Below are 27,029 nucleotides of genomic sequence, written 5' to 3' on the forward strand. Positions count from 1 at the left end.
TCACTTCAGGGATGGAGATACAATCCTCCCATTTTGGGTTGGGAATGGAGTGTGTTACAGGGGTGATGAACTTGCAGTTGGAATCTGGATGGCAATATTCAGGCTCAGAGCAACATTTACAGATTTATTTTGTAAATTTGGAAAGGACAGAGGGTATCCCACGTAGGCTGGTGCATGTGAAAAGCACACAGAACTGCTGTGGTGGATATGGGAGTGAACCTCAGACTTTGCAAGAGCAGAAATAGGAGTGCACAGGAATGTGCCTGCAGGGCTGTCAGTGAGCACACACAGAACATTTTGGGGGGTTCTATAGCACAGGCAGTGTCTGTGTGTGGGCAGAGATTCTGAATCCAGCAGCTCCTTCTGATCCTACAGGATCCTGCATCAGGAGAGGGATATGTGCCCACCTTGAAAGCAAATGCAAGAACTCTGAATTTAAAGGTGGCCATACAAATATGAGTCACCACACTGCTCTGAGAAGAAATACTTCCACAAAGAGAAAAGCTGCTGGCAGTGGAAGATGAGCAGGTAAAGTTCGGGAGTCAGGAGGTATGTAAGCTAAATATCTAAGTAAAGGGATGACAGAAGAGAAAATTTATTTCAGGCAAAACCTGGCAAGTCCTTACTTGCACTGAAAGGCCAATGATTAAAAACAAAAAAACCAAAACCCACACAAACTTAAGGGAGAGCTTAAAGTTCTCTCTGCTATCCTGCCTGGAGTTGGCTGTGTGTCCCTGCAGCCCCTCCAGTTCCCTCCCTGCTGTCCCTCCTCCTGCTGGGCAGCTCTCAGGGGCTGCTGTGGTCTCCCTGTAGCCCTGCCCTGTGCTCACATCCCTCTGCCCCTGGAGAAGGAATGGCCCAGTGTCACCAAAACCAGGTTCTTTGCTGTCAGTCCCTCTCCTGGTTTTACTGCCTGCCAGTTGCTCAGTCGATGCCCTGTGGGAGATGCCCCAATCTTCAGTTCCTCCTTTGCCCTGCACAGCCCTGTGTAACTCTGAGTTTGCCCTGTCAGTAAGTCAGATTCCTGCCTTGGGACATTAACTCGTTCCATATGCCAATGGGGACCAGAGCCGTAAAAGGACTCCAGGCTTTGCTGTTCTTGTGAAGAGCCACTTCAGTTTTCAGTGTACAGCATTTTTTTTTTCATGGATAGAGTTGTGAAGCACTGACCCAGGCTGCACAGGGAAGTGGTGGAGTCACCATCCCTGGAAGTGTTTAAAAAATGTGGATGTGGCACTTGGCGACCTGGTGACACAGAATCCCAGAATATGCTGAGCTGGAAGGGACACACAAGGATCATCAGTCCAACCCTCAACCCTGCACAGACCCATCCCCAAGAGTCACCCCCTGTGCCCCAGAGCATCATCCAAACCCTCCTGGAGCTCTGGCGGCCTTGGGGCTGTGCCCACTGCCCTGGGGAGCCTGGTCAGTGCCCACCACTGTTGGGATTTCATATGCTCTTAGATCTAAAGTGTGAGTTGTGTATTGAACTTGTTTCTGTACTTAGCGTGTTGTAGCTTCAAGGACTAGTTAATGAGGTCAGCAGCTCCTGCCACCCTCTCAACAGATGTGTGTAATCGGCCAATTAGAGCGGGCATTGTCATGCAAACAGCATTGTTAACCAATTATCAGTGCCAAGGTGGCGGAGCTACGGAGGGATTCAGCTTTTGAAGTGTATAAGAGTTTTGTGAGCGGATGAATAAAGTTGCCTGTTGCAGTAACTTCTGTGAAGTCGTCTCAGCAGGTCACAAACCCGTCTCCCTCCGTTACACACCTCCCTCTGGGGGAAGAAGCTTTTCTAATGTCCACCCTGACCCTGCCCTGACACAGCTCCAGCCATTCCCTGGGTGCTGTCCCTGGTCCCATAGAGCAGAGCTCAGTGCCCCCCCCTAGCCCCCCGAGGAGGTTGTACCTGCATTCTACGGTTTTATGCCCAGGGCATCTCAGCCCTGCCCACAGTTGGCTCTCAGAGCTCCCCTGGCTTGCTCCCTTCCACCCTATATCCACACTGCCTTTCCCAGGCTGAGCCCCTGCAACCCACCCCCTGCTATATCCAGCCAGGCCAGGCACAGTGCTGACAGATCTCTGCCCCCACAGAGAATCCTGCTGACAGCAGCAGAGCTGGATGTGGGTGCCAAAACCCACATGAAAAGAGTCCACACAGGAACAGCCCGTGGGCTCTCGGTCCTGGTTGGACCCTGTAAAGGTCTGCTGAAATGGCATTTTGATACTTTGTTCTTTCTAAATTAGCAGCATGTTTTTCAGACTCAGAGAGGAGCTTCACAGGGTACAGCCTGTTGGCTGTCACTCTTATCTTGGATATTTGTTTTGTTTACAACCTGCATGTAATTTGCTGCAGCAAATCTGAGGTGGATTTTGACAGTCTGCATTAGTCAGCTCATCCACCACGGGAAGAGTTGGAGCTTCATCTGTTCTTTGAAAATTTTCAAGGTCAATACTGAACAGTGTCAAGAAATGAAAACAGTGAGGAACTTGTAGTTTCAATTTCATCTTCAACTTTCTCACTCTTAAAATGTTCAGCTACAAAGGGTCCTGTGAGAGGAACTGGGGTGGCCAGGAGGAAATGGGAGATGCCAACAAGGGCAATTCTGCCTGCTCACTGCACATCTGTATGGATTTGAGCCTCTGTCTCCTCACTGCACATCTGTGTGGGTGTCACATTTAAGCCACTGCTGCACATTTGGAAATCAGCCCAAACTAAAGTGTGTCTGACATCCACAGCTGGGGTTTCTTGGGAGTTTCATGTGTGACAGAAGTGAAGGTAACAAGCCCTGGCAGAGGGCACATTGTGCCTGTTTTAGTGGCTGTGGGGTAGAGGCAGAGATTCCCTGGGCAGAGGGCCTGTCGCTGCCTCCTTTGGCCCCTAAAGCTCATCACTGAGGTGCCACTTGCTGGCACTGAGTGCTGATCTGCACCAGCCATGCTCTCCACTGTGTGTGCTCTGGGGGAGAAAACGTTTGAGACCAAGGGTATTTTCAAGTCAGGTTCCAAGATAAAGATAATTTTCTTGCTATTTCTCTCCAAGAGCTGTTTGATGTTAGATTTGGGTACATTTCTCAGGCACTTGCAGTAAAGTGTCAGAATCTGAAAGAATACTTTATCAAATGCTGCTTATAAAGTGCTCTTGGCTTGCCAGTACATTAAATTAATGAGAAGTCACTGTCAGACACACACTCCTTGCTTGAAGAACTATGTTTTACTCTATTTCACATGTACAGCCATATTTCCTCCCAGGAAAATAGTCACAGAGAGTGTGAATATGACCAAACACCTGCAGAAAAACTGGCTTATGATACAGAAAGGGAGATACTGTTTTCCTCCTAAACTGCCTGAGTATGTAATTCTCACACTGCATTCATTGAGCACTGCAGGAATCTTCTCCTGTGAGCTGGTTCTTTAACTTCTTGGAGTCCTGGTGATCAGAAAGCTCCAGAGCAGTGTGAGTTTTTCTCCATGGGCTCAGACTAGATATACATTTTAATTGATTTATTTGGGTTGGGCTAGTCTATACATTGTGCCATTTTCCTCTAGTCTGAAATGTGTTGGAATATTGACTCTCTGGTATTTCAAAGCAGCAACATCTGGTAAAAGCTTTTGCTGTGTGAGCTGTGCATTTCTTATGTTTCCCAACCATACACTGCAATGAAAGGCACGCTGGGGAGTGGCCTGACATTGGCCAAAAAGGCATTGTTTTCTGCTGCTTTGTGACATCTTCCCAACTTCTGAAAAACTGTGGTTGGATGAGGACACGCGAGCAAATATTTCAGCCTGGGTCTGCCTGCCCTTGACAATTGTTCTGATCTGCTCTGTGGTTGTTCAACCAGAGCAGCGCCACTTTAAAGTGGGAATGCCAGAGCCATGTGGAAGGGACAGTCACGGAAGGGATGTGGCAAAAAAGTTCATACAATTTACAGGGTAGACGACACTGGTGGTGTGGTTCCCACTGCTCTGCAATTAGGAAATTCTTGCTTAGAGAACACTAAAGACTTTTTCTGTGTCTTAGCTCTGCAATTCTAAAATCTCTCCCCTGGTTTGATTCTTCTTCTTTGGGGCTCTTATTTGGAAAATAAATTGCTTCTAAGTGAGTCAAGGATTAACCGCACCATGCTCAGAGGCTTTTCTGTGTTCTGGTTCCCTTCTTGTCTCTTGGAAAGGGACAGTGGTACCCCTCTCCCCTTTGGTGCCCATTGTAAAGCTCAGAGCTTCAGGAGTGTTGGAGATGCAAAAATATGGCTGAATCAGAGTCCAAAGGAACATTTTTTGCTTTTGCAGTCAGACTTCCAAGGAGTTGGTTTTGCTTTCCAGAGCTACTCCCTGAGTGGGTATGGCTGCTCTGGGTCTTTGTGTGGATTCACACGACCTGCCTTATCCTTTCAGTCCCCAGACAATGTTGTCGGTTTTCTTCCATTGGAAAATGATGGATATTTCCTTTTAGCCTCACTTCATTAAAGCCTGGATATATTAGTTTTTCAGTGTCACTTGAAGGCAAAGCAAAATATTTTAAGTAATCTTATAATGTTAAAAAAATTACTCTGTTTCTGAGACATATTTTTCCTTGGCTAAACTGAGTGAAAGTAGGACAGGCCAGCAGTGGAGGACTCCCACTTTTGGGTTAGGTTAGGACTTCCCAGGTCCATCCAGGTGAGTGGTGCTGTGGTGAGGTGCAGCAGGGCAGAGCTGGCAGGTTACTCAATTATAGCTTTGCTTTGCTGAGGAGTTTCTGTCGTCTTTCTTCCTCAGAGGGCCAGTGTTACTGCTGTTTGATAGGAAAAGGGATGCCTTGGTCTGTCTTTGGTATCTCAGAGCTGTGTCCCAGTCTCCCACCCTGGCAGTGCCACTGCTCTCCTTCAGCTCTATCCTCTGCTGCTGGACACCAGACTGAGACCCTGCACAGGACTCCCTCACACCTCTCCATTACTAAAGGTGTTCCAACAAACCCTGAGTCTGTGGCTGTGTCTGCTCCTGAAGTCTCCCCTTTCCTATACACTCAACTCTGGCTGCTGGAAATGCAGTTGTGCCAGTGGCAGGAAGGATTTTGAGCTCCTGTCTGTAATGGGCCTCATTGTTGGGATCTCCTGCTGCCTCTGCCTGCATGGGTTGTGTTGGTGATAACAGTCACTGGGTGTTTTGGGGAGAGGAAACCTCATGCTGAAGATCTGACAGAGCCAGAGGTGCAGCTTGCACCCCCTCCTCGACCTGAGGAAGGATCTGTTTGCCTGGGAGCTGCTGAAGTATTTCCCATGTGCATCAACTGGTTTTATGACAGATTTTAGTCCTGCCTACAGACTTTGCCTTGCTGAGGCCATTGTGGTTTTACAGCAAAAGCTGCTGGAGTGATTTTAGGAGACTTCTGTAATTCCTGTTTTAGTTTTATCACAGTCCTGATGTCACTTGGTGCCTCCTGATCTTCCTCAGTGACTCAGTCAGGGTGTGGAGCTGGTAGATGTGGCCTCGCTCCCAGCTTGGCCACAAACACAGCATAAAGCACAGATTAAGTGTTACCTCTGTCTCTTCTGCTTCCCATGTGCTCCTGCCACAGTGGGGGACAGCAAGTGGCATTCATGGACTGTCACCACATGATTTAGGGGGACTATAACACTGCCTTCAGAGCAGCAGTGTTCACACTTCATCTCTGCAGAGGTAGAAGAAATCAGAGTCCTCGAGTCTCTCTATGCCTTCATTTTTCTCCAGATGGAATTCAAGACTGTGTAGCATCATTTTTGGAGGGCTGATTGTTTGCTCACAAAGTAAATAGCATTTTTCTCTCTGGCTACAGTTACACAATGACTTGGTATAGCTGGTCCATCCCTGAGGGTGTCCAGCAGCAAACCCCACACACACACACACTGCAGCATCACAGAGTAAGACTGACCCACTTTCCCAGGCTTTGGCTGTGTTGGAGACAGGATACCACAGCACTCAGAGATGGAAATTCTTACCCTGCTACTTTTCCCTAATTGTGCACAAGTTTTGTCTGTGCAGGCTTCAGCCTTGCCTGTGAATGGGAGCAGCTGAGAGCCACAGCCAGCCCAAAAGTTTCTTCAACATGTTGCATTTTTACTGTCCCAGCTGTGTTTGCCATGGGGAGGAGAGGACAGTGCAGGAGGAGGAGGAGGGCCTGATGAGGAACCTCTCCCCCAGGGTGGCAGTGACGGAAGGTGACCAAGCACTGCACAGAGCCACCACCTCTGGCTGCAGCAGTAGATTCTGCTCCATCCCTCGGTTGTCCGGAAGGGCAACACTGGCAGTCAAGCCATGGATGCTCTGCTGCCTCTTCCAGCTGTTTGCAGCTGTCTGCATGGCCTGGGCCAGGGCAGGCTGGTGCTGCAGAGCTGGTTGGCTGTGGGCTGGGTGGTGGCCTCAGTGGGACAGTGAGTGCCATGTTCCTGCTGCCCTTTCCTGTGGACTTGGGCAGAGCTGTCCTGCCAACTGCCCTGGTGGCCATCAAACAGGCTGGGCATGAGGCCTGGACACATGGGGAGGGTTTGGCTGATCCTATCCTCCCATGACCAAATGCCCAAGAAGACAGAGGAGCTTCAATGTGAAAGCATCCTGGCTGTGTGTCCTGGTGCTGCCTGTCCCAAGGGACTTGGCACAGAGCTCCAGGACCAGGCTGAGGGCTTGGAAACAGCTTGTACTGCAGGGACAGAAAGGCAGAGGGGAGCCAAGGCTGGTGCCCAAAGGGAGTTCTCAGAGCTCCCATCCAGGGTGAGGGGCTCCCTGTGACTGAGCCCTCCGAGCTCACAGGCAGGTCCCACTCTCTGACTGAGCCCCTTGAGCTCACAGGCAGGTCTCAGTGTCTGGTGGGGAGCAGGACTTGGGGTTATTCTTAAGACCCTCTGAGGAGGGATGTTTTCCCGATGACATAGTGCTGCAGGGACTTTTACTTCCCTGGGACTAGACTCTAATTTATCCCAGGATGAGTTTCTATAAACAGTCTCCATTGTCATATGACAACAGGACCCTCTCGATGAACAGATTGGGATCCAATCATCAAATGTTTCCTTGACTGCTTACAGCAAGTTAAGTTCGGGGCCACTGTGATCTCCGGGACAAAAAGAAGATGAGAAGCCCTTCTTGGCGCAATTTCGAAGCCACCTCGGGGTTAACCCGGGCAGATCGAAGGGCGGGCGCGGGGCTCGCCCTCACCGCCGGCTTTTGGCCTTGCCTTGGTGCCGGTGCCCCCCAGGGTTCGCTCCACTTGGGCGTTGCGGAACAGCCGCGCTCATTGTTGGCGTGTCCACGCTCCGGGAGCTGCCCGCGGCCTGGGCGCTGCCGCCCCTCGCTCCTCCCGGCCCCGCTCCTCGCAGGTTGGACAAACCCCCCAAAGCCGCAGCTTTCCGGCCCCTCCTCCGGCTCCCTCCCGGGGTCCGTGGCCCCTTCCCCGCGGAGCGGAGCGGAGCGGCGGCGCGGGCGGTAAGTGCGGCGGGGACGCGGAGCGGAGCCCGCACGGGGGTCCCGCAGCTCAGCCCCTCGGGACAGCGGGCACCACCCACAGCCCCTTCCCAGGGGACCCGCTCACCCCTCGGGGCAGCGGGCACGACCCCCAGCCGTTTCCCAGCTCCCGACACCAATCCTCTGCTTTCTGCTTTTTAATTTCCCCACCCCGCGTTGTTCTGGAAGTTGCAAATTGTCAAAGGAAAAAAAGAGAAAAAAGTTGCTGTAGATGTTTCGGAGCTGTTGCTTTATTGGAAACAACTGCCTGGGTGGAGGCGAGAGGGGCCCGCGGGGCGGGGGGAGTGTTTGCATCGCGAAATGTCATTCGGAGGTGGCGGAGAAATTGTTCCACGAACGCTTTCCCCGAGCTAGGCAGGATCGCTCGCCTGCCGCGAGCAGAACGGGAAACAGTGGGAAGTTTGAAAGGAAGAGGAGAAAGTATACGGGATAACTCAGAAAAGTGCTTTCTGCCGGCGTTTGCTGCTGTGCTTGTGTTTCTGGAGCTGCCAGATGGACCGGGGGGCTCTGCCAGGGAGGTTTGGGGGATCAGGGGGCTCCTGTGTGAGGAGGGCTTGGGGAGCCAGGGGCCCAGTGGGCTCTGTGGGGAGGTTTGGGGGAGCAGTGGGGAGGTTTGGGGCAGCAATGGGCTCTGTGGGGAGGTTTGGGGGAGCAGTGGGGAGGTTTGCAGGAGCAATGGGCTCTGTGGGGAGGTTTGGGGGAGCAGTGGGCTCTGTGGGGAGGTTTGGGGGAGCAGTGGGGAGGTTTGGGGCAGCAGTGGGCTCTGTGGGGAGGTTTGCGGGAGCAATGGGCTCTGTGGGGAGGTTTGGGGGAGCAGTGGGCTCTGTGGGGAGGTTTGGGGGAGCAATGGGCTCTTTGGGGAGGTTTGCGGGAGCAGTGGGCACTGTGGGGAGGTTTGGGGGAGCAGTGGGCACTGTGGGGAGGTTTGGGGGGCTCTGTGGAGAGGCTTGGGGAGCTCTGTGGGGAGGTTTGGGGGGCCTGGCTTGCGGGTCCATGAAGAAAGGCAGCCCCTGGCAGCAGAATGACTCCTCCCCTGAGCAGGACCCGTCGGTTCTCTGCCCCCAGGCTCTCCTCATCTTATCTCTTCCTCTTGTCACTCAAAGGCCATGCAGGTCACCCTGCCCTCAGGCAGTGAGACCAGAGGAGGTGGGTTTGGGTCCATGGGCTGTGCCCCTTGCAGGAAGGGCCTTTAAGCTTCTGTGTGCCCACACCAGCATAGAATTTTCTCTCTTTCCCATCTAAAATTGTTTCTCTAAACCTTTGGTACTGAAGGAGAAGGTGTTGTTATTGCCAGGCTGTACAAGCACAGAGTTTGGTTCCTGCTTCTCCTCATGACACGTCCTTTAGGCATCCTTGGCCTTTCAGTTGCAGAGGGAGGTTCTGGGCACATCCCATAACAGGGTTTTACTTATAACTTACTTAGATGTCATTTAACAACAAAAACTACAGCTCATGGCATGAGAGTCACAGCTTCCTAGACACACATCACCTTTATTAGTGGAATGGATGAAACTAGTTTTATTATGAAAGATTTTCCCCTAATGGCAGAATTGAGCCTATAGAGAATAAAATGAGGTCTTCTGGCTGGTTCTTTTCCCAAGTGGAGTCAGCTGGACCCTCAAAATCACTTTGAAAACAGTTACACCAGCGTTAATAGGGCTAATGTGAGCCTAAAAATATCATCCAAGAATCACACCCTTAATTGGCATTACTTTGTTGGCAAACCTTTTCCAATGCTGCCATATTCCTCAGCAGCCATGTTACATTAATTGCATCCATGTATTCTGTCACAAAGGCAAGGCTCTGAGCAGGATTTATTGTGTGGTGGCTGGAGCTTTACCTTCTCCACTACAGACAAGAAAACCAATGGCAAAGCCGTGGAGCTCCTCAGGGATTCCAATGCTGTGGGACTGCTGGTCCCACAGACTGCAGCAGGCTGTTACTGGGATAAATAATGGGCAAATACTAGGCTTGCAGTGTAGTTAAATACTAGGAACAATGTTTTTCTTTGAATCAGTGTTTGTGCTTGAAGAGATCTCTCTTTTCCTTCCATCCATCCATCCATCCATCCATCCATCCATCCATCCATCCATCCATCCATCCATCCACTTCAATACCTTTTCATTTGCATTAGATGACCCTGTGGTGTTATGTACTTCTAAATTTATCTGATCTGCTTGAAGCAATTTTGTATACTGAGTGCAGGTGGCCTTTGGGAAATGATGGGCAGCAAGTCCCACAGTGCTTGGTGGCTTTAAAGGTGACATTCCAAAGCACTGTCCCACTTGGGCATGAGCTCATGTGACAGCAACACCAACCCACATCTCTGAGGGCTTGTTGGGTGAGTGTAGGTGAGAGCTGGCTCACTGTCAAAGGTCCATGAGTATTCAGGAGGCCTTACCTGAGTGCTCCTGAGTGCACCTTTACTCCTGTTGCTGACATTGCTGCAGTGTCTGCTCTCAGCACCTGCATGGAGGCTGTTGGGTGTGGAAGGGACCTTGGCTCTGCTTTCCCATCATCCCTTAGACTTTGCATCCCATGTAAACCAAGCCAAGCCTGCCAGCCATGCCTCTCACAGCTGCCCTAATTCTGAGAGATGACAAATGTTTACAGTGTTGGTTCTCTCTGCCAAACTGTTCTTTGGAAATGTTTCCATGCCTGAGAGTTTCTTCCCACAGTGTGTGGGTACAAGGTGGGATTTAACTGCTTCTGGCAAAACCAGAAGTGTCCCTTAAATTCTCCAGAGATTTTTGTGGTTGCTGAAGGCCTTGCAGTGGGCACATGATCTCCTACAGCTGCCTCCTGGCTGTTGAGCAGGAGAAACCAGGGAGCTGCTGCCTGGGGCTGGTTGTCTCTTCCATGAGCCTCTGACCTTGAGGCCACCACCCTCTCAGGTGGCCTCCCACTGCCCTGGGAGCTCCCCTTCCTTCTGCATCCCAGGACTGAGCTGTGTTGGAGTGTTTCTTTTGTAAGTTATATGCAGATCCCTGGAACCTTGAGTCTTAGTTATTCTGCTTCTTATCTCCACTTCGATGTGCTACCAGCCCATGTGTTTAGAATAAGGCTCTGATCTCACGATATGGTCTCATACATTCACTTTTGTTCAGCTTTTCCCCCCATTCTCTTGCATGAGAAATTTGGATTTCCTTAACAGCTCATTGGCATAGCATTAAGCTTTCTTTCTGCTGGAAGTGACATATTGCCTTTAAAAACAGTGGCCTGGATTTAATATCCCAAGGAGCCCTTTTCCAATTCTATGTTCCTATAGATCAGGAATTAACCAAAAGAGACTTTGAAAGGGGTTTCCAAAAAGTGGTTTGTTTTCTCCTGCTTACGTTATTGTGGTCTTTTTATATGAAATCAAACTGTTGAAACAAACATATATCTCACTTGGATATGAAGAAATGCAGCTCACTTGTGGCCTGGATCCAGTCCTCCCTCTGCTGAACAGGATTAGAGCAAGACCAGACCCTTTGAATTGCCTTTTCATTCATGTGTGTTGCAAACCTAGTATGTAATTCATGAACTCAAAGCCGTGTTAATTGCATCTCTTGGTCTGCATTAAGGCAGACATACATTCCTGTCTGTCTTGGTTGCTAATGAGCTCTGTGGATCGGATCCAAACCCGGAGGAGAAGGTTAAGCACTGTCACACACTCCCCCCGCCTCCCCCGTTCCGATGTGACCCCGGAGTGGCCCTCGGGGAGGGCGCTGCGTGCCCGGGACGTGGCACTGCCATTCCTGGCTGGGTGCACCGCCGCCTGTACAGGGCTCTCAGCAGTGTGGGTTCCTTTTTATGAATGAAGGCAGGCAGTGGCTGCCGGACTGTCAACGCCGGGGCCAGGAATGCGGCATTGCGGAGGCGGGAGCGGGAGCAGCCCTTGGGCAGCGGCGGCTCCACCGGGGCACGGCTGGGCTGGGGCTGGACACGGCTGAGCTGGGCTGGGCACGGCTGAGCTGGGCTGGGCATGACTGGGCTGGGCACGGCTGGGCTGGATTGGACACGGCTGGGCTGGGCACAGCTGAGCTGGGCTGGGCATGGCTGGGCTGAGCACGGCTGGGCTGGGCTGGACACGGCTAGGCTGGGCTGGGCTGTGCACAGCTGGGCTGGGCACGACTGGGCTGGGCTGGGACTGGGCTGAGCTGGGTTGGGCACGGCTGGGACTGAGTTGGGCTGGGCTCAGGGGACCCCGTGGAGAAAAGAGCCACCAAGAAGGATGGCACACACTCCTACCTTTTTTTTTTTTCCTATTTTTTGGATCCTTAGCATGAAACATCTCTTCACTCAGTGCTGGTTTTTGCTCCTGACTCTCTTCAGTGCACTCAGCTTGGAGACAAGGAGCTAATTTTTTCCTGTATAGAAACTGCTGACCCCTTACAACCTGTACACTTAAGTCAGAAAAAGGATCTTAATGCAGTTTTGTCTAGACTGGTGATGGAGGGAGAGAGAGGAAGCAATTCCTGGGGCTGGCATACATGACTTTTTAGAGCTAGAAAATACAACCAGCAAAGATTATATCCCCACCAGAGCTGGCAGGAGGGGTATTATGGGTGTTCTTAATCCACCTCACTGCAAATGTAGCCAGGTTAGCTCAAACCACCTTTGTTTTTGACTTAAACGAGCTGAGTCTGCACTAGTGCAGTGAATGTTCCCCTCTGTCCTTCCTGCCAGATGTATGGTGGGGACAACCAGCCAGCTGCTGGTGCTCAGCCAAGTCCTGCTCCAGCCACAGCCAGGAGACAACAGCTGGGTGTCCCCCAGGCTTCGTGTGAGTGAGAGCTGAACCATGTTCAGGATCAGCTTAACCAGGCTGGTGCAGCTTCAGATGTGCCCCTCAGTTCGTGCTGTCCCACATAATTTCAGATTGGTACCTGTGCCCCAGCTCTTTGCTGTTCCTGCTGGGGAATCTCACAGGTCTCTGGTGCTCCTGGGTGGGAGCAGCTGAAATCCTGCAGGGTATCTCTGTGCTTCCCTCTGAACCCAAGGAAGGACAGACCTGTCCTTTGACCTGAGGATTTGTGAACCTTTTAGGATGATACTGGATGTGCACAAACTGAGGATGCCTGTGAGATCTGAATTTCCATTTAAATTAAAAAGGAGTTTGTTGTCTGAGTTTCTGTGGTAGTCCCACTTGAAGTGTTTTATAGAAACAATTTTTAGGACTGTTGGTTTTCTGTACTGTGCACTGGGCTTTGGAGGCCAGGTTACTTATGAAAAATGAAGCTGGAAAAACTGTTTTGCTGGTGTCATGAATCTTTAGATTGGAATGAGGGAATGCATTTAGAACTCTGAAGTGAAACCTTGCCACAAGAGAATGCTCCTTTAAATGTATGTCTGGAATGGGGAAAAAACACCCCCACTTCTGCAAATGATTTTTTTCTCAAGAATTAAACCCAACTGTTTAGAAATGATTAATTACTGTAACATGTGAGCACTGTAAAGTCTCATCTATTCGCAGTAGTATTTCAAATGATTTAAAGTTGTTTGCTCAAGGTTTGTTTTAAGCATGTCATTAAATGTCATGGATTTATTCCAGCTGTCCTCCACAAATGTAGCACTTGTGAGGGATTCTGCCTGGGAACAGGCTGCCAGATTTTAGTTTTGGTAGCAAAGCCCCATTTTATTTCTTTTTTAATCTAGTTTTGCTTTGCTAAGTGTATTACTGACTTTCAGTGCAATTGGCAGTGGAGATGGTATCAGCTCTACTGGGCAGTTATTGGACCTGGTTTGCATCTTCTGAAACCCTTGAGAAAGGTGGGCAGCTTGGGCAGCTCTCTGAGCTCTGTGACCCCTGCCAGCCCTCTGCCCTGCTGTGGGCTGAGCCTGTTCACTGCCTCCCATCCCTGGCACTGCAGATTCCCACGAGCACTTCCTAATTTGCTTTAGGCAAACCCAAGTGGATTATCTCAAGCCACTAATTAGACTATTGAAGATAATCCTGCTGCCTTTTGGGTTTGTCTCTCCTTCCTCAAGTCAACTGGGGAGGGCTGGGGGAGGCTGCTGGACCAAGGCATAGCTGTAGGGAGCTGGGCCCTTGCTGGGTGTGAGGGAGGGGCTGGAGGCCCCTCCCCAGCACAGCCACAGCCACAGCCACAGCCACAGCCACAGCCACAGCCGACTTCACCAAGGGCTCCCCACCAGCCTGGGGAGTCATTAGTGAAGGGACCTTTGACTGAGCTGCTGAGGCTTTCACCAGTGCCTCCACCAGGTCTCGTGAGGGTTAATTAGTTTTCCTAACCAGAACACTTAAATTAGGTAGCACGTTGCAGGTTCCTGTTCTGATCTGATCTGCCTCCTGCCTGGAGCTCTGTCACACAGTCAGTGGAGCTCACAGTGTGGTCTGGAGAGGCTGGGTTTGATTCCTGTGTAAAACCTGACTGTTTGGAAAGGATATAACCTGAGGCTTAGAGAGCAGCTTGGTTTGGGGTTTGGCCCTCAGTGCTGACCTGGGAGTGGTGTAAGTGGCCCTGTTTGGGAGAGGAGCTGCAGAATGCTCTAGAACATTCATTTGCCTTTAGAGTAACCCCAAAGACGCAGTTCCTTTCTGCCATGCTGGCTGGTTCCTGCCATGGCTGCTGCAGAGCCAGGAGGAGATGTCCTGGGGAAAGGGTTTGTAATAATTCAGGGGCCTTTGTGAAATGCAGATGTTAACAGGGAGAGTGCGTGATAAACAAACTCTCTTGCTTTTATTAACATGTTTGCATTCTTCTCAAGGTGTTGACACAGCACACTATGCCCTGGGAGGCTGCAAGTGTCAGAATATTTAGGATGTGTAAAAAAGCAAGTACATTTCATAATGTCTCTCCAGTCTGGGCAAGCAGGTTAACTGGAGTGCATCACTTTTATTCCTCCATTCAAACAGACTGAATCAAGGAGCTGGTAATCAAGAAGGAAACTCACTGGGGTGTACTTAGATTTACTAAACTCTCTCCTTCTGTAATGAGGGGAAAAATAAATCAGCACTTTATGATATTTGCAATGAAGATGAAGCAAATCTCTAGACCAGGCAGCTGGAGTGTTTAATTCTCAGTCACAGTTCTGCACTTTGGGGTTGCTGTTTCTGAGGCTGCAAACAGCATTTTGGGGGGTGTTTGTGCAGTGCTGGGCACTGGGGCTCTAAATGCAGCTGAGGTTCCATGTGCTACCATGACTGGGGGATGTCTGCAGTGGGAAAAATGATCTGGTATTGGATCTAGATGGTCTTTAAGGTCCCTTCCAACCCAAATCATCCTGTGACCACTCGATGAAAACAGGCAGGGAACGTCTGTGTTTCAAATAATCTCCACTGGGTGGGTTGAAAATGAAATGTTTCTATTTGGTTTTAAGCCTTCTTTCCTAAAACTCATTTAAAGAGTCTAAATAACATGTGCCATCAGTAATCTCCCTGTGTTTGGCCTGGGCAAAGGACTAGGATGGGTGCAGAGCTGGGTGTTGCAGGAGCAGAGCCCACCATTTGCGTAACTGGGTAACAACTTCTTGTTTCTCAAGGGCATTTTTTCCTGATGGGTAAGTTAAGCAGCTCTAGTTTCCTCATTAAAGGGAAAAGCTAAATTTAAGAAGAAAAAGAAAAATTAAAGAAGAAAAATGCTTTCTGCAAACATCCTGTTTTCATCTTAATTTTATTAACAGGTTTTGTCATCCATCTGACCTGCCTCCCCTCCTTATTGACACTGATATTAGAAGTATGGGAAAACTTAGACTGTTGGCAAAATGGGTGGAAAATCAAATGTTTAATGTTTTGCTTGAACATTTTGTGGTTTCTCCTGAAATTCTTTGTCTGAAACAAAGGATGTTCTTTGTTCTTTATTGGGAGGTTTGTTTTTTTACTTGAAAAAAATATGCAATGTCATTGTGGATTGCAGAAGTTTGTGCAGAAATGACATAAGTTCTCTACAAAAACATCTTTTTTTTTAAGACCTGGAAAAGAAGTAAGACAATTACAAACTGCAAAAACTTGTCTGGTTTGATGGTTTGTTGGCACATTCTTACAAATACATTCAGAATCAAAATGTTAGTGATTTGGAAAAATCTTGAAATAGAGTAATTTCACATGACCCCCTCTTGGAAGCTTCTAAGTTTTGCATTCTTTGCTCCAACACAATTCCCACTGAAGAAACACTTCAAAAAACAAGATTATGGATTCCTTCAAGAATGTCATTCCTTGCTTTTCGGGTGCTGTGCTAAGTTGTGTTTATATATCTTAATCTTCCCCTGATTTATTTGATGAAAATGAGGCATTCATGGATTTGTCTGGAGTCTGGAAAAGAGGTGAACTGAAGCACAAGGCAGACAGTCACTGCCTTGCTGAGCCTGCAGGCTATGGGTCCCAGCTGGGTTTGGGGTGCCATGGGGTGGTCCCTGTCCCCTGATTGTGTGGCACCTTGAGTGTCCTCTGGGTCTCCTCACCATCTCCAGGTCTGAGGAGCAGCCATGGGCATGAAGCCCTGGGAGCAAGCACTGAGGGAGGGGGTGATGGTGGTGGTCTGAAGCAGAAGGAAAAGGTGGCTTTTGGATGATGTGGGGGAAGGGACCTCGTCCTCACTCCCCTCCTGCCCTTCCAGCCTGCCTGGCTTAGTTCAGGTGGGCAGAACCTGGTGCTAACCATGCCAAGGCTGTGGGTTCAACCCCTGCGGGGGCCACTCACTGAAGGTTTAGACCTGAAGATCCTTGTGGGTCCCTTCCAACCCCAAACATTCTGTGATTTTCCTGGGATGCTTGTGCTGTTGAGTTGCTGCTGGTTGTCACTCCAAAATATTCCTTTGTTGTTTCAGAATTGCTGAGACATCTAACTGGCTGTTCATTAGCTGCCTTAGAGAAAAATAAATTTGATTAATCATCATTTCAGCAAATTACAGCCTGTTAATGAAAGCAAGCAGTGAGGATTTGCATCCCTGCAGCGGGTATGCCCTGCCCTGGCTGTGCAGACCCCCCACCTGCAGCAGCTGGAGGGCCTGGGGGGCACAGAAATCAGGGGGACACTGACATGAGATTTATGATTATGGTGGTGGGGTGAGGACCACAGAGCACTGCAGGAGTGCAGTGGAGGTGTTGCCTGTGCCTGGCAGAGGGACAGGTGGTGGATTCTTTATGCTGAGCCCCTGGCACAGGTGCCCAGAGAAGCTGTGGCTGCCCCACCCCTGGGAGTGTCCCAGGCCAGGTTGGACAGGGCTTGGAGCAACCTGGGCTGTTGGGAGGTGTCCCTGCCCATGGCAGGGGTGGCACTGGGTGGGCTTTAAGGTCTCTTCCCATCCAAACCATTCCATGATTCTGTGATACAAACACAGACAGCAAGAGATGGCTGTTGGCCTCAGTTCTTAACCTTTGAGGTCACTTCACTTCCTTTTTGTTGCTTTTTTTGCTAAGTATGTATGTCTGTATGGCCAGACTTCAGAACGCAGCTTTGGGCAGGGCTCTCCCCACGTGGCTGAGCCCTTCCAGCCTGCGCAGGGGTTTGTTCAGGTGAGGCTCAGCGTGAGCAGAACTGGCCCCACCGTTTCAGTCCTGAGGTCCATCTGCCACGGCCGAGCCAGCTTGGACAGTGACAGGGAAGTCCTTGGGACTGTCACAGCCCCCGGTACTGACCGGGCTGACCCTGCTGAGCATCCGAGATCTGACGGGATGGGATGGCAGGGAGGGCTTGAACTGCCCGGTACGGTCTCCAGTGAGACTCGAACTCAGGACCTTGTGATCCAGAGTCCGGATTGCTCACCATTACACCACGGTAATTGCCATTATAACCCATCAAAATCAAGTTTCGGATCTGAGATGCTAAATTCATCCATGAAGGATATACATTGTTCTATGAAATAGTCCAATACATTGTCTTATTTCATGCTTTACCTTTCCCACGTGGTGATTCCAAGCGTAACAGGCTTTAATAAACTATGCAACAGGAAAGATGCAAGTCTCACCTTTGCTTTACAATAAAAGTCTAGAGTTTGAAGACAGGAAAACTCTGCAGATGCAAAATGTAATGGTCAGAAATCCTACACAGGGGATTTATAGGTGTTACAAACAAGGCCAGGAATTTAAAAAGTAGGTTCCTTACATAAAATCACTTTGCTTTCTTTGGGCTAAAAGTTAAAGTTGCCTCAAAGCTTTTCAATTTTCTGCTGTCTTTGTGTCTTACATCCTTCCTTTTCCAAGGTCCCTGACTTTTGCTTCCCTTTAATCTCTTTTAGGGGCCCTTTCTTGGCTGTTTAAAAGCAGCTGTAGCTGCTCCCCATGTCTCCCTGAGGCTGGTGGAGAGAGGAACACAAACCTCCCCTCTCCCTGCCAAGTGAGAGGATTTAGCACTGTCCAGGTCATTGACAGTGTTGACACTGGGATTACTTGGAATTTGCTTTCAAGAAAGTCAGGAGTAACACAGCCATGGTCAGTTTGCACTTTTCCCTTCTCAAGACCAAGTATTTGGGAAGTGCCCACCCCAGGCTGCTGCTGGTTGTGATCCCCTGGTTTTGGTGCACAGTGCTCAGGTACTGGTGGTGGGGCTGGATGAGCAGCAGTGACAGGGCTGGAGGACTCCTCTCCTTCTTCTCTGCACCTCCTCTGGTGTGTGCATACTTGGAACCTGGTTTAGCTCTTCCCAGTGCAGAATTTGGGACCAAGAGGCATTTCCTTCTTCTCTGGAATGTAGTGTTCTCATTGTTAACACAATGGTGATGGCAAATTCAAACCAGAAGTAGATCAATAACAGTAGAAGAATATTAACAGAAGAATGAATTGAGAAAGTTTAGAGGCTTGGAGTGTTTTGGTTTTGTTGGTAGAAAGATGTCTTGTGTTAGCAGAAGAAATGGAGGGTGTTTCTCACTTAGGTGATGGCAAATTCAAACAAGAAATAGATCAATAACCGTAGAAGAATATTAACAGAAGAATGAATTGAGAAAGTTTAGAGGCTTGGGGTGTTTTGGTTTTGTTCTGGCTTTGTTGGTACAAAGTTGTCTTGTGTTAGCAGAAGAAATGGAGGGTGTTTCTCACTTAGGTGATGGCAGCAGTGGAGAGGGATGGATGGGACTCTTGCAGCCCAACTCCTGTAACATTTTCATTCCCAGAGATGCCACATCAGATGCCCAGGGCTTTGCTGGATCCTGAGGGGCCTCACCAGAGCTCCCTCAGTGGAGAGCCTTGGCGCTGGCCATGGGGGGATGGTGGTGCCATCAGCAGGGAGGGCTGTCCCCTCCTGTGCTGGGGTTCTGCTCCCTCTGCCCTGGGCACCCAGGAAAGGGAGACAAGGGCCTGAGCAGCCCCGTGAATCCCCCAGCCCAGGGTCTGGGAGGTGGGAAGGGGCTGGTTTGGAGCCCCCCTGGGGTGAGGAGGTGGCCCCAGCACTGCCCTGGCTGTACCTGGGTCAGGCAGCCCTAGTCTGGGCTTTGAAATGTGAAGCAGCTTCCTTAGGCATTGCGGGGGGTAAAAAGTGAATTAACCATACCATAGGCACATGGTACTTCCCTGCTCAGATTACACTACAAAATCTGGGCAGTTCCTCAGATAGAGCTGGAAAAGGGGATTTGGGAGTGAGAGCAGCACTTGGAGCAGAGCAGAGCTGACATGGCTGGGAACAAAAGGTGACAGGAGAACTCCCCACAGCTGCATTGCTGCTCGTCCACAGGTCAGCAGAAATCCTTCCTAACTGGACATTTGTTGCAGATTTACTGGCAGAAGTGTAAAATAACTTTGCTTGAGTGCTGGCTTTGCTTTGTGTCTGGCTGAGTCTTGCTTTGACTTTATACTTTATTTTACAGATTTACTTCCTAACTTTTACTTCATCAGGCTCTAAAACGCTTGTTAAATACCTTTGGTTTGATGCATTTTGAAGACTTAATTAGAGCGGGATGGATTTGCTTTGTTAGTTAAAGCTGCTAAAGCTGGGGCTCATGGACAAAGCTTTTTGCTTTTCTGCAAAACATTCCCTGAGCAACACGTGCCTGTGCTGTTGGTCACATCTTCATGGGCTTTTCCTTGTTTGCCTTCTCCTCCAAGTGAGCTTCTTACAAAAACAATTTGGTTTAATGCCACTTCTGGCTTTTTGACTGGGACTTGGGCGAGGGTTTTACCTCGCTGAGGTTTGTTTTTGTTGCTGTAAGTCAAGGAGGAGCAATGATTCACTGTGACAGGCTCAATGTGAGCCATATGGACCGAGCTGCGCGGCATAAAGGAGGATTGTGCTGCGAGAGATCTCCGAGTCGCTGAGATTTTGACACGCTTACCACTTCTCAAGTTGCATTTCCCCCTCTTCCCCTTACCCCTGCCCTTCCCCCACCGTCCAGGAGCTGATGTGATGGAAAAACATAGGCATTGTCTCTGGGATTAGGAATGGTTGGGCTCAAAGTGCTTTCCTTCTGTGGGTTTTCTTACAGAGAGATGGTAATAATTACGTACCCTTACATGGTGTTAAGTGATGACTTAAATACCTGAATTTGGAGACGATCATTCCCATCACTTGGGGCGTGCAGGTGCCATGTGCTGGTCCATGTCACCAAGGGGTGGGACCCTGGGCTGGGGTGGCTCCCTGTTCCCAGGCTGCTCCCAGGAGCTGGGGCACAGCTCCCACCAGAGCTGCATGGCCAGGGCTTGCCTGTCCCCAGGAAGCCCCAAGAACCAGGCACGGAGCCACTTGCATCCCCCTCCTGGGTGGAGGATTTTAGAGTGCCATTTTTTTTTGCAATTAAACACTATTGATGTCTTTTGTATGTGGTTTTTTTTCTTTCTTTTTTTTCCTCTTTATTCTGTGGTTTTTCTGTATGAATGGCAAATGAGGGCTGTTTTAACATTGACTCAGATGATACAAACTCATAGCAGGACTTTATGTCCAGCCTTTTTACTGATTAAATGTCTTGGCATTTGGGTAGAAAGAAATAGCAAAAGCAGTTAATTTCTGGCTGGGGTTTCTTACCAGTAAGTGAAAGACAGAGTGGGGAGCTGTTTGTGAGTGTAATAAGTGTAATATCTATAAAATGAGACATATTTTAATGGCTCTTAAACTTGAAGATTGGATTCTGTTCTCTTTGGAAGTGCATGCTGCAGATACAACAGACACACACCAGGGAAAATAAGAACACAATTTGGTGTTGCAGTGAATTTGTTATACCCATTGGCCCACCCCAAGCATCCCCCTGAAGTCATTAGAAAGGATCCTGCTGAAAGTGGGGATAAAGCCAGTCATTAAGGTTACACTGTGACCCACCTTTGCTGTTTAATGTTGAATGGGGAGTTCTTAGAGCAAACAAAAATGAATATATTGAATACTATTCTTAAGGAAAAACCCCAGCAAAATGTCATCAGGTTCCAAACGATTCCTTGCTTCACTTAAACTATGAGCTATCCATTATATGGTCTTAATTTATGGAATGCTAAACAGTTTCTGGCATTACTGTGCCCCTGCAGGAGGAACAGATGGTACTTTTGAATGAGTTTTGCTATAGGATAAAACATTCCAGGTCTTCAGCAGATCATATCCATCTGTAAGAAGGGAATAGCGTTTGTGTAAACAAGATAAAGTCAAACAACTCAAAATCTACTGAAGGAAAACCAGTGCCTGTGTGCGGAGGTCGTTGGTAATGTGGAAAGATACTGCTTAATCTTGTTTTAAAGGTGAACTCTTACTTTGGTTAAACATCCCAAATGGGAAGTCTTGCTAGGTGAGGCTTGGAAGGCAGTGGTCAGGATGGAATGTGGTCAATACCCACTGGAAGGAGCCTGTGGATAACAAGAGTATGTCACATTTATAGTCTGAGAGGTGGGCTATGCTTTCATCTTGTCTCCATGCAATCAAATCCTGTCTTGGTTAATTTATAGAGGTTTTTCTTTCTGAGCATAGCATGGAAACAAAGAAATCCTGACACCCTTTAGTGTGTCCATGTCCAGTGTAGCCAACCCCACAGAACTTTGTGGGGCATCTCCATCATGGTGCACATCTTGCTTCCTCCACAGGAGTTTGTTGTGTAAGTGAAACAGAGAATTGGCAGAATTATGAAAAGTTGTACCACTTTCCTTATCCATTCTTTTAGATGATGGAATCCATCGTTGTTTTTTAGGGTTCTAATCAGATTCTTCCAGTTGGCCCCCAAGGGAATGCTTGCTTTCTCCTCCCTGGCCTCTGGCCTGTTGTGGTCCACATTTGGTGAAGGAACATCCCCTTCAGTGTTCCTTAAAATTCTATAAATTTTGTTCAAATTCCCCTTAGAGTTCCCCTTTGCAAACTGAAAAATCACAGGCTCTTCAGCATTACCTACCTGAAAATAAGGCAATTAATTATGTAAGATCCCTCTGTGGTACATGGTTGTGGACTTCCCATCCCCGGGAGTGTCCAAGACCAGGCTGGATGGGGCTTGGAGCACCCTGGGCTGGTGGAAGGTGTCCCTGCCCCTGGCAGGGGGTGGCACTGGATGATCTTTAGGGTCCTTTCCAACCCAAATCTTCCTGGGATTCTGCGATGAAGACAAGCTCATATTTAGGTGACAATCCACCTATCCCTCCATCCCAAACAGGTTATCCGTGATATCAGTTGCTCTCTGAAGTTTTACTTACACCACTGACTGTAAAGAAAATGTCATCAGCGAGGTGAGTTCTAAAAATCTGAAGCTAAACTGCACCTGTGATCTTCTGAGAGTTTAAATTCCTGGTCCTCTTCGTCCTGTTCCTGTTCTTTGAACACCCAAGATCACCGTGTCAGCTTTAAGGAGTGGTTCTGCACAGCTGATGTCCCTCACAGTGCTGGCAGAGCCCTGGAGCTCCTCCCTGCCAGGCTGCAGGCAGGACTGGGGGTGCAGGTCTGACTGGGCTGCCAGAGTGTTCCCATCCTGCTGGGCAGCCAAGGGGGGCACAGGAGGGTTCTCTGCAGGTGCCTCTTTGCCACACAGCTGCACCTTCTCCAGCCTCGGGGGCTGCGTGGTGGGAGCCTGACAGGCATTTGGGACAACTCTGCAAAGCTGGAATACCTCCCGTTGCACTTCCTTTGCTTTCCTTGGTGTTTGCTTTGGGCTTTTATCTCTTTTCCTGTTTTAAATACTAAGTGTTCTGTGATTCTGGGAAACTTTATTTCATTTTTTTCATATCAGCAACTTTTTCATCTTAATTTTCCTTTGCAGTCATGTGCTGGACTGTACATAACTAATGGGGAAGGAAGCCCCTTGTTCTTCCATTGTGTGAATTATTTCTTTCCCCTTGCATTATTTCTTTCCCCTTGCAATCTTTACAGTTGTAAGATTTCCTCAGCTGGAAGATAAAATAGCTTCCTTCCCTTCCAGAAGATCATTGTCCAAGACATACATACGTATTTTAATGTGCCAAGACCAAATAATTAGTATGTACTCATCAATACCACCTTAGTGGAACGTTGTTCATTGTGATGAAAATCAGATGGAATTTACAGTTTGGTTGGTGTGTTCAGTGGAACCAAGATGATGTGAAAGGAAAAGAAGTATTTCTGTTCTTTAAATCATATGTCCCTCTATAAGGTAATATCTAAATATTCAATCAGCCTTTTTTGTCAATGCAGTATTAGTATTTCTGCATTGCTGAGATTTCTAATATCAAATGATCTGCCTGTAGTGCCACGTTATTATTGTATTAGTTGATGGTCTTAAAATATTCGGGAATATGGGTTGTGCATTTACCCAGCAGATCATACTGGCTTCCTGTGGGAATAGAAAATGTAATGTAGAACTTACAAAGTAAACAAGACTTGCTTTTCTAATATCCTTTGGTTTATAGATTGAATATGGCACAGAACCACAAACAGTTATGAACACGAGAACTGCACACGTGTGTCTGAGGGCAGAGGATGTCTCAGCGAACTGTCTTGGGACCCTGTACAGATACAGAAAAAACCCCAATGCTCTGATCTCCAGGAAATTCTCCTCCAAGTTTTGGACAATTTGGATCTGGTCCAAATCAAAGGAGGGAGGTCAAGGTGCAGGATTCCACATGTGCTGCAGGCAAAAGGGTTGTGTACCTTCTTTAGAGAGCAAAAGGATGCCAAGAGAGTGCAAGAAATGTGCGTATTTACACTTGTGTGTCTGTTTGTGTTGACATCTTCCAGCAAGAACTAATACTTTTTTACTTTACATAACTTTGCTTTTATGAGTTTCAGAGTAGCAAACACTCCTTTCATTTTCTGATGGCCTCTAAATAACTTCACATCTCTTTAGCTGGGTTATAAATAACTTTGCTGCCTGGAAGAGAACAGGTCTTATCACTGGAGAAGCAAACCAGACATCCAGTGCGATGCCTCCTCTGACCACTTCTCTGGATTCCAGTCTCCAGCAAAGGAGGTGGCACTCCTGCCTTGGCATCTCTGGGGGGATAAATGGGGCTCATAGCATTGTCCATCTGATCCTTTCTGGCAGATACTGAGTCTGCAGGAGCTCAGCACCTTCCCGGGCAGCATCAAGTGCAGGGCCTGGAGGGGCACTGAGGGCACTTGGTGTGTTCAGCTGGAGAGGAAGAGACTGAGGGGAGACCTCAGGGCAGGGACAACTTCCTCGGCAGGGGCAGAGGAGGGGCAGCACTGAGCTCTGCTTTGTGGGACCAGGGAGAGCACTCAGGGAATGGCTGGAGCTGTGTCAGGGCAGGGTTAGGGTGGACATGAGAAAAAGGTTCTTTCCCCAGAGGGTGGTGGGCACTGACCAGGCTCCCCAGAGCAGTGGGCACAGCCCCAAGGCTGCCAGAGCTCCAGGAGTGTTTGGATGATGCTCTGGGGCACAGGGTGTGACTCTTGGGGATGGGTCTGTGCAGGACTCGATGATCCTTGTGTGTCCCTTCTAGCTCAGCATATTCCATGGATCTGTGCAGTGCAGCTCCAGCAGATGTAGGAGGTCCCAGCAGGGTGTGTCAGGTGCCTGGACTGCGATCTTGTCCCATCATCTCCAGGATTTGCAGGACACTGAGGAGCAATACCCTCCTCAGGGTGGTTTCTATTCCAAAACTGAATCACACAACTCTCAGTTCTTGGGCAATTCTCGACAGCCTTTGAGGATCCGTGAAGGATGAGCCCAGGGTGGGAGGTGGGAGGTGCTGCAGTGTAACTCCTGGGAGCTACCCCTGGTGCTATTGTTGTCTCTGAGTGTCGTGCTCCGAGCTGCCATAGCATCTTCCTGCAGTTTGGTATCCAACAAACCAAATTAATTCCACCATCTTTTACGGAAACTTTGTGCAGGAACACTTTGGATTGATGGATGGCATCTGCTGACTGATTAGCAGCATGAAAGATGCAGCTTCATTTACAGGGGTTTGCTTTCATTCATGAGGAAAAATTGAAGGTTTCTTTCCAGCATGTTTTTTGCATTAAAATTTCTCGAAGTGCTCAACAAATTGTAGGCTTTGATTTCCATTTGTTTAATGCCCGTGGTAATTAACATTTCTGTGAGAACACTTTGACCAAATGTTCTTGTTTTTTCTCCATTAAAATAATAATTTTTTGCTTTAGCTAAAGAATTTAATTGGTATATATAAGAATCCTGATAGGGACTTTCTTTTGTCACCATACAAGAGGGAACTGTTCCTGAGGAATGATCACTGCTGCTTTTCTGGACTTTTTAAATTTATAATTGGCAATATGCCTCATGGAACATCCAGTCCATACTACAGTCCCTACTTGTCTGCAGTCCATGGAGTCCATGTATGGAGGGCATGTATGTGAGTGCTGAAATAAATCTGAGTTCTTTTCTTCAGAATAAAAAATGCAAGATACTAAACTAGATTAATTAATTGAACGTTTTTCAATGCAGAATTAAAAGGCTGCATCCCTAACCCAGCCTGTCTTTGTGGTGTTCATTTCTAAATCCTGTTTCCTTCATGGCTTGTAGAAAACCACAGGACTGAGGAATCAAGAACGAGGCTGAGAGATGGCAAAGCAAAGGAGGTGACTGTTAGTGATTCTGATCCCAATTCCCGGTGGGAGATGCATCCCCAGATGTATCCATGGATGCTGAGTGCAGCTTTGGGCACAGACTGGCCTCTGGCAGGAGGGTCCTGTGCCACCTGTCCTGAGGGAAACCCAAGCTTTGGTTCAGGCTTACTTCAAATAAGCCTGGTAGGTACAGGCAGTGGTCAGGACAGTTGTTTCTTCTTACCCCTTCCTCCAACAGGAAAGGAAGACTCTCTGACCAGAGCAGAGCACAGCAAGTTCTCAGGATCACTGCCAAGGGCAGAACTGGGATTATTCCAGCAGGGATGATGTGCTCAGGGCTACAGAGAGGGCTGGAAATCTTGTAAATTATAAATTCTGAGAACACTTACTGTAATGAAGAAAATGCAATCCCAGTGGCTCAAGACTGATATTCCCTTGATGTGTGAGGTGGAGGTGGACATTGTCCTCCAAAACCTGAAAGGGATCCCGAGGGATGGATAAATTTGAAACAGCAGTTATAACAAGCTAAGAGGTCTTCCTTTTCCCGTTTTCCCCTCCAGCCTTTCTCCTGAAGAACGGGGCAGAGAATGCCCTCTGGGTACGGAACATAGACAGGGATGGCCTTGTGTGCTGTCTGTTATTTTTTTGAGAGCCAAGCACAGACAGGACCGTGGGTGTGCAAAGTCCACCTACTGTCACACGAGTCCCAGCCAGGTACGTTGTGCAGCTGGGAGGGCAGGGGATGTATTTTCTCAGCTGTGGAGCAGTGAACAGCTCATGAAAGGAGTTGGTTTGTTGCTACAGTTGGATGCTGAGAGCACATTTACTCTCTTGAGGGACAGATTTGGATCCTGTTGAGTCAAGAAGGAAAAGAGTTTGATCTTGGGCCCTTCTGGGGGCTTTGGTACATTGTGAAAAACCATTGTGCCTTGTGTCAAGATTCACAGTCTCCTCTTAGAGAGCTCTTGATTGTGGGCAGTAACTGCATGTGTTGTGGATCAAAGGAGGTGCATTGACAGGGCTCTGTCATGGAGAAGCTGAGAATCAAATTAGCAGGATGTGATAAAATGCTCACTGCACTGTACGTGGTGTTGTCTTCACATCAGCAGGCAGAATTTCACTATTAATCATGATAACGACAAAGTCAGGACACATTTACTGAAAAATTATTTACTACAAACTTACTGCATCGAGGTTTTGTTTGACACTCATTTGGAATTGGCAGATTGAAGCAAACCCCTCCAAGTTACTCTGGAGGGTCTCAAATCCAGTTCTGAGGCTGAAGTTCCAGTGGTGGAGGAGCTGCTGCTCCTCTAGTTGGGAGCAGCTCTGCCTCATAGGTACCTTGTGGGAAAATGGGTCACAGTTCCCTTCAGTCATCCCTGAATGAAAACTGTTGTTAATTATTTCAAAATTGGCACATGGCAGTGCACAGGGCAGGAAAGGCCATTGCTAAGCTGTCAAGTTAATGGTAGGCTTTCTCTTGCCTAATTTGGATTTTAGGGTAGGGGTGGGGGAATTTTCAGTTTCAACTGTTCTAAAAGAGCTGCCTGAAATAGGAAGGTAATGCCCAGATGTGCTTCTCTTTAATGCCCAGATGTTCCAACCAACATATTTCCCAACAAAAGATCTGTGTTGCTGACTGTCACTGCTAAGGGCATAGTAGAAGAGTGGATTAAGAAAAAAAAAACCCAAACAAACCCAA

At 48.5% G+C, this 27,029-nt stretch overlaps 1 protein-coding gene across 3 annotated transcripts in view; it reads left to right on the top strand.

Moving 5' to 3' along the window:
* Positions 1-7,393: 7,393 nt before the first annotated feature.
* Positions 7,394-27,029, top strand: part of FBLN2 (fibulin 2) — a 112,649-nt gene continuing 93,013 nt past the window's right edge. The window contains exon 1 of one of the 3 annotated variants that reach the window (XM_071550993.1): positions 7,394-7,437. The gene's annotated coding sequence lies outside the window, so the exon portion shown is untranslated. Of the gene's footprint in view, positions 7,438-19,015; positions 19,085-21,969; positions 22,036-27,029 lie in introns of those variants that run through there. The other 2 variants (XM_071550992.1, XM_071550995.1) reach the window with 2 other exon arrangements.

The sequence above is a fragment of the Pithys albifrons genome, chromosome 3 (assembly GCF_047495875.1).
Source record: "Pithys albifrons albifrons isolate INPA30051 chromosome 3, PitAlb_v1, whole genome shotgun sequence".
Lineage (NCBI taxonomy): Eukaryota > Metazoa > Chordata > Aves > Passeriformes > Thamnophilidae > Pithys > Pithys albifrons.